Raw genomic sequence first — 7,059 nt, forward strand, 5'->3', positions numbered from 1 at the left:
AGGTCAGCATTCAGCCCAGCCACCATGCTTGGCTGCGGTACACGGTACCCCGGGGTCCGCTCCCATTCAGACAGGGCAAGGTAACACGGCACAGAACTGTGGCCTGGTTTCACTACAGAACAGTGTAACTGCATTCACTCTTACCTCAAGTTTGCCTGATGGAGGAGAGGAGGAATGACCCCACCTCTCAGGGCCCTAGAAATTCCTAAACCAAGCCACAGTCTCCTCCTTGGGATTATCCTTGCTTCCAGCACAGAAAGCTGTGACACCCAATCCTGTGACTGTCACTGGAGTTCTAAGGTCTGACGTTAGGGAGTCCTCCAAAACCAGTTACAACCATTTTCCCCAGAAAGCAAATGGAAAGATAGTAGTGAAACACAAAAGAAATCTACGCAGTAGTGTAGGACCCAGCCAAGGTAGGAAGCTTAATAAGAACGGACCATCCAAAGGAAGTTCTTAACGTTCCAACCATTATCACCTGCCAGTGTAGAATTCAGCCATGCTAAACTTAATGGAAGCCAGAGTCTCCGTAGTTTACCCTGAGGCAATACCTGGTGGTAGGAAGGACCACAAACTGAGATTACCCAGGAACCACCCAGAAACAGACCGGTTCGGTCATCCAAAGGAAATACCTAGCGCTCCAACCATTGTAGATAGGATCACCTGTCAGCACACACTCACCAGAACACCCCTAGACAAATGTCAGCCAATCAGGGGTCCTGAACCTTAGAAATGCCTCACCCCCACCTTTACTACTATAAAAACCTGACTCTAACTGAGCTTGGGGCTCTCCGATCACTCCAATACGTTGGACACATGGAGAGTCCGAGTTTGCAAACTTGGATAGAATAAAGGCTCTTTGCTTTTACATACCAGACTCGGTCTCCTTGTTGGGTTTTGAAGGATTTGGCGGATCTGGGCATAACAAGTAGAACCATGCTGGAAAGATGAGGGGGCTAAATGCCCTCAGTCCTGGCTTTGATCCCCAGAACAGTATCGGGAAAGAACTGGAGCAAAGAACAAGCGAGGTGTGTGCACAATCAATAAATCTTGGGTCGGCTGGTGGTGGCGGTGCACACCTTTAATCCCAGCACTCAGAAGGCAGAGGCAGGTCGAGCTCTGAGTTTGAGGCCAGCCTGGTCTAAGAGCAAGTTCCCGGACAGCCAGGGTTACACAGAGAACACCCCTGTCTCAAAAAGAGAAAAAAAAAATCAGGGTGATAGAAAAAGAAAATAAATAAAGGGCTAAATAAATTTAAAAAAAAAATCTCAGTCAGTCTGGGATGTGCTCTACTGTTTCAGTCTGAGTCCATGAGTCCCTGTGGATGTCTACAGACTGTGTGTGTGTGTGTGTGTGTGTGTGTGTGTGTGTGTCTATTCTGGTGTGCACATTTGGAGGCAAGAAGACAACCTTAGCTGTCGTTCCTCAGGCACTGTCCAACTTGACTTTTGAGATCCAGTCTCTCATTGCCTGGAACTCACTAAGTGAAGCTGACAGTCAGTGAACCCCAGGGATCTGCTTGCCTCCAGCTTCTCAGCTCTAGGATTACAAGCAGGACCAGACTCAGACCCTCAGGCTTGCAAGCACTTTACTGACTGAACTATCACCCAGCCCAGTTTGTAGGGCAGTTCAGTTCCCCACTTAGGTGCAGCCCCTTGCAGGGAGGTCTTCCTGCAGATTCCTGTTTCTAAAAGCTTGCTGCCTTCAGTCACAAAGAGCTAGGATTACTAGATTTACATGAACAATCTTTTATAAGATTTCTTGTAGGGGCTGGAGAGGTGGCTGAGTGGTTAAGAGCACTGGCTGCTCTTCCAGAGGACCTGGGTTCGATTTCCAGCAACCACATGGTGGCTCACAACTGTCTGTAATTCCAGTTCCAGGGCATCTGATACCTTTACACTAATGCACATAAAATTAATTTAAATAAATTACTTTTAAAAAATTGCTTTTTAGCTATGTGTATGTGCATTTGTCTACAGATGCTCTTGGAGGCCAGAAGGGAGCATCGTATCTGGAGGTGGAGATGGACGGAGGCAGCTATAAGTCACCCAATATGGGTTCTGGGAATCAAACTCAGGTCCCCTGCAAGAGCAGTAGGAGCTCTTAACTCCTGAGTCATCTTTCCAGTTCCCACATCAACACTCTTTAAATGATTGACACATCTATGCTCGGAGTTGAGCAGGAATCTAGACAAAAGTTTAAAATGATAAAGTAGACACATGCACGGGACATCTTCAGGCCCAAACGGAGAGTTGGCACTTTTTTGTTTTTTAAGCAAAGGCAGCCTCTAAGTCCTTGTTACATGACTATTAGATCAGGTAGGGAGGAAATTTGAAGTGATATGAAAGAGAAATAAAAAAGTACCATCATTTGTAAAGATTTCTTTTTTCTTTTTCTTGTTCTTTCTTCTTTTTCTTTCCTAGTGTCTTTTTAAAAAAAAAAAACAAAAAAACAAACAAACAAAAAAAAACAGAAGAATGGCTGTACTAGATTAGGAAATTAAAATCAGGTCTTGCAGAACACAAAGTTCAAGAAGCCTCACTTGAGAAGGGCTCACATGTCACGAATACACAGGATCTGTGTTTTGCGCCAGCATCTTAACAGATAACACCCACAACATCAGTTCTGGTGACAACATTGTTCATGCCCCAGGGAAGCATGACTCTCCAACCTTTTTTTGCCCTGTGTCCCCCAGTGCAGAAGACAGCTGCATCTGGATGTCATGGAGGGTCCCGTCACCCCTCTGCCAGCACCAGAGACAGAAACCACTTCAGATTTCAGGAAGCATTTGAATGGCAGAAGCACTTAGGTAAGAAAAGGACAAATTAATTAGCATGTCAAATCCTTTTGCTCAGATTGCAAGCCTGCAGTGGTTTCTCACATAGGGCAATCCCATTTCCCAGGAGGGCCACACATCCATCTCACGTTGCTCTTTGTGCTCCGGTTCTCGGTGCAGAAGGGACTCACACTAGTGAGGTATCAGCAGCTGCTCGGGCTGGCCAAGGAGTATTTCAGCCACAGCACCACTTCAGCTTACCTCAGATTTGTTTCTCATGAGGCCAGCTCTTCTTATTGCTGCTCAGTTCTCCACATTATCCAATATACAACTATGATTAAGAAGGTGGAAATTTCTACAGTGAAAATAAAACAATATGTAATGTTTTCTATAGTAGAGATGCTTTCTTTAAAGACTTTTACTGTATGTCTGTATGTGCCATGTGAGTGCAGGTGCCTATGGAGGCCAGAAAAGGGCATCAGCTCCCCTGGGGTTAGAGTTACAAGCAGTTTGTCACTCTGGAAAAGTTGGACCCTCTGGAAAAGCAAGGAACACTCTTAGCTCCCGAGTCACCTTCCTAGCCCCTCAGTGAGTTTTTTTTTTTTCTAAGCAATGCCACTAAAAGTTAAATAAAACTTACAATCCAAGTCCCAAATTAAAATTATTTTACAATTTAGCATTCTCTATGTTAAGAAAAAATAATAAGAAAGGGTGGCTCTGCCGGCGCAAAAACTCCAATTAGGTCAAATCAAACCAAATCAAAATGCCCATCGTTTTATTAAGTAAGATGCTCTTGGGTGGCCGAGCGCATGGCAGGAGACAGGAAAGCAGGGCGCCCACGCAAACCCAGGACCCCGTGTTTCTCCTCTGGGAGTCCACTTAAATACCCTGTGGGAGTGGTCCTGATCCTGGCATGCTGGGCTTTGGAGTCCAGACCAAGGCCTGGGGGCTGGGATGAATGTCAGGGGCTGGGGGTTATGCTCCAGACTTAAAACTCTAGATCAAAAATAATTTTTAAAATGATCTCAGAATTATGGTGACTTAGAAGAGATGGACAACTTTATATCTCTGTCAAGAGAATATAAATTATGTGAAAATCTTGATTGTAACAACAACTAGTAATTTTACAATGAGGAAAGCAGAAAAGCAAAATTCAATAAAAACATATGTTACAGAGTGTGTTGTTGTTGTTAATTCAGCCTAGGACACACTAGGCAAGCACTCTACCAGTGAACTATATCCCAGCCACTACATGTACAACTACATCTATCTTGTGGTGTTACATGCCTGTAATTCTAGCAATTAGGAGGCTAAGGCCAGAAGATTGCAAGCCCAACGCCATCCTCAGCCCATTCTTGGGCTACAAGGAACAGATTACCACAGTGGAAGAGTATATTCTTAGAATGCAGAAGGACCCGGCTCAATCCCTAGAGCCACAGAAATAAAAAAGAAATAAAAGATCTAATTTTTCATCCTTTGAACATATATTTTTCAGTGTAGCAGAACAGAGCCTTTTAATGTAGTTTACCAACTTGTTTTATAATTTCAAACATTTCTACATGCGCCATGTTGTCCTCTAGAGCAGGAGCCCTGGAGGGGCTTCCTTCCTAACAGAAGGGAGATGAAGCTCTTTGGAAATCATTGTTTGCTGTTGATGCTACGTCTCATCATGAAGATGCTGGCCTGTCTTTGCCTGGGAAAGCCAGTCTAGGTGGGACAACAGACGCCCCGCAGGAGCCACCTTTGGAACCTCTTTTATTGCTCTTCTTGCTTTGATCATGGAGCAATAGAACCCGAGTCCACAGAGAGGGGTTCCATACTAGGAAGCCACTCCTCCTTGCCCTGTCCCGGTGGCAATGTTGTGGCTAAATCAAAGAGGGAAGGCTGCTACCCACTGTCCACATCTGCCCCAGGGCTAAGAAGATGGAAGAACCCCAGGCCTTTTGCCTTGAACTCTGCAGGAGAGCCTGCCGTCTTTCCTGCTTCTCTGCTGGCCTTTGCTTTGTCTCCACTGTGTGCACACGCAGGGGCACAGGCGCGCACAGACACCAACGGCATGGGCTACACCTCCACTCATAGGCCCTTAGGTGCTTTTGTTTCCCGGGAGTGGAATTGCTGGGTCAAAGGGCATATGTATTTTTAATTTTGATGGATTTTTCCAGATTGAGTTCCAAAAATGCTGTAATAATTTACATCTCCACCAGCAATGACTGAGAGTGGGGGGTTTTCCCCCCAACATGTAATCGCCATAGAAGCTCTTTTTAATTTTGTCAGCCTGAAGGGTGTAAATGAGTATCTTTTATTACTTTAATTTGCATTCCCCTGCATTCTAATGAACATGAGCATCTTTCCATACAGTTTGATTTTTCCCCCCTCTGAACAACCAATTCGTTGCCTGTTTTCTCCTTTGGATTTTTGTCTTTTTTTTCTTTAATCAATTTATAAGAGCTCTTTGCATATTGTAGTGATTAACCTTTGTCTGTCATCTGCATTGCAAATACATTCTCCAAATCTGTTTATCTTTTGACTTTGCTTACAGCATCTTGCCACAAAATGCATTAAAAATGCATACTTAAAGGCAAAAATATCTATCTCTTAGATCGAGGTTTCCAAACTTGGTTTGAGAAAATCCTCCAAGATTTGGAGCATAAGAAGCCCGTGAGGCTGTAGAGGGGGCTCAGTCTGAAAAAAGCTTGCTCTGCCGGTTCATATCCTCAGCACCCAGGTCATAAAACTGGGTGTGGAGGCAGCTGTCTGGAACTCCAGCAGAGAAGGACAGATAGATACCTGGAGTCCATCAGCCTGCCAACCTAGCCAGTGTTCGGTCACAAAAAATAAAGAGCACTTGAGAAGGATAGCCAACATTGACCTTTAGCCTCCAAACACGCATACACACACCTTCATACACGCATGTTCATACTCACATAGCCGTGTATATATACCACACAGACATACAAAAAAAGCTTATATGAGGTCCAGATTGTATTAAATTATAACATATCTATGGGATATGTGTTCTCTTGCAGATAGGTGAACTCTTAAGAAGTAGGCACATTCAATATAATAAGACCCAGATCAAGAAAGAGAATCTCACAACCCCTCCCTCCAAGCCTCGGGGACAACCAAGGAAGAGGCAAGAGGAAAGACTGTAAGAGCCAGAGGTCAGGGGTGATTACTGCACCTGACGGAGCCATTGCACACATAAACCTTCAGCAGGCCTGGATGCTGATACAGGAACGCACAAGATGAAGTCAGTGGGCACTCCAACAAGGAGAGGAAAGGGGACTAGGCAGCTCCACGCTAACTGAGGAGCTATCAACAGTGTCCACAGGCCGGGAAGAGGGTGTCAGTTTCCTTTAGCGGGGTGGCCATGGTAGGTTGGCCATGCTTCAGGGGAGCACACCTGCTCTCAGGCGCATGCAGACAGCACTAATTGGAATCAGTGGGTTACAAAAAAGAAAAAGAAGACACGAAGTTGGGAGATGCATGTAGGGGGGCGGGTCTGAGAGGAGTTGGAGTTGGGGATATGATCACAATAGATCATATTCATATATGAGATTACTAAGAATGGTTTTTGAAAGAAAGAGACTCTGACCAGCACCCAGCCCTCCTCCTATCCCCTCCAGCACTCCCCACCCCAATGCATCTACATCCATGTGCACGCCATAGCTTACGATTGAACTTTATCTAAACACCCTGCGTGCTCGCTTCCTGCTAGCTGTTTAATTCAACACCATGACTGAGACTCCTATTCTGTAAACTTAGCACACTTTCTCTGTTTTCGGTTGAGAAACATTTGTGTTGCTTCCTGTTTGGGGCTTTTTCCCAACAGTGCTGCTCTGAGCTTTCTCATAGTCTTGAGAGGAGACGCAGTTGCATTTCTGCTGAGGATTTACTTAGGGCTGTACTTTCTGGGTGGTGGGGACTATGCCTGTTCCATTTCCTTAGATCCCGCCAGTCATCCAGCTTGGCTGTGCCACTGATGCCCCCATCATTGTCCTATAAACACCTGAACACCTGACCCCACCTGACCTTTTCATTTGGCCATTCTGGGAGATGCTGGTGTTGTATGGTAGTTTGTCTTGCGAGATCTCTAATAATTTTTGCATTTTCAGTTCTTAATCCATCTGGAATGTGATGTGGGAGTGTCATATATCAATCTGTTGATTTCATTGGTTAAGCAATAAAGAAACTCCTTGGCCCTGATAGGTTAAAACATAGGTGGGAGGAGTAAACAGAATAGGATGCTGGGAGGAAGAGGAAGTGAGCTCAGACCCAACAGC

The sequence above is a fragment of the Alexandromys fortis genome, unplaced genomic scaffold (assembly GCF_014885135.2).
Source record: "Alexandromys fortis isolate MF-2015 unplaced genomic scaffold, M_Fortis_MF-2015_v1.1 scaffold_70, whole genome shotgun sequence".
In the NCBI taxonomy this organism is placed as follows: Eukaryota; Metazoa; Chordata; class Mammalia; order Rodentia; family Cricetidae; genus Alexandromys; species Alexandromys fortis.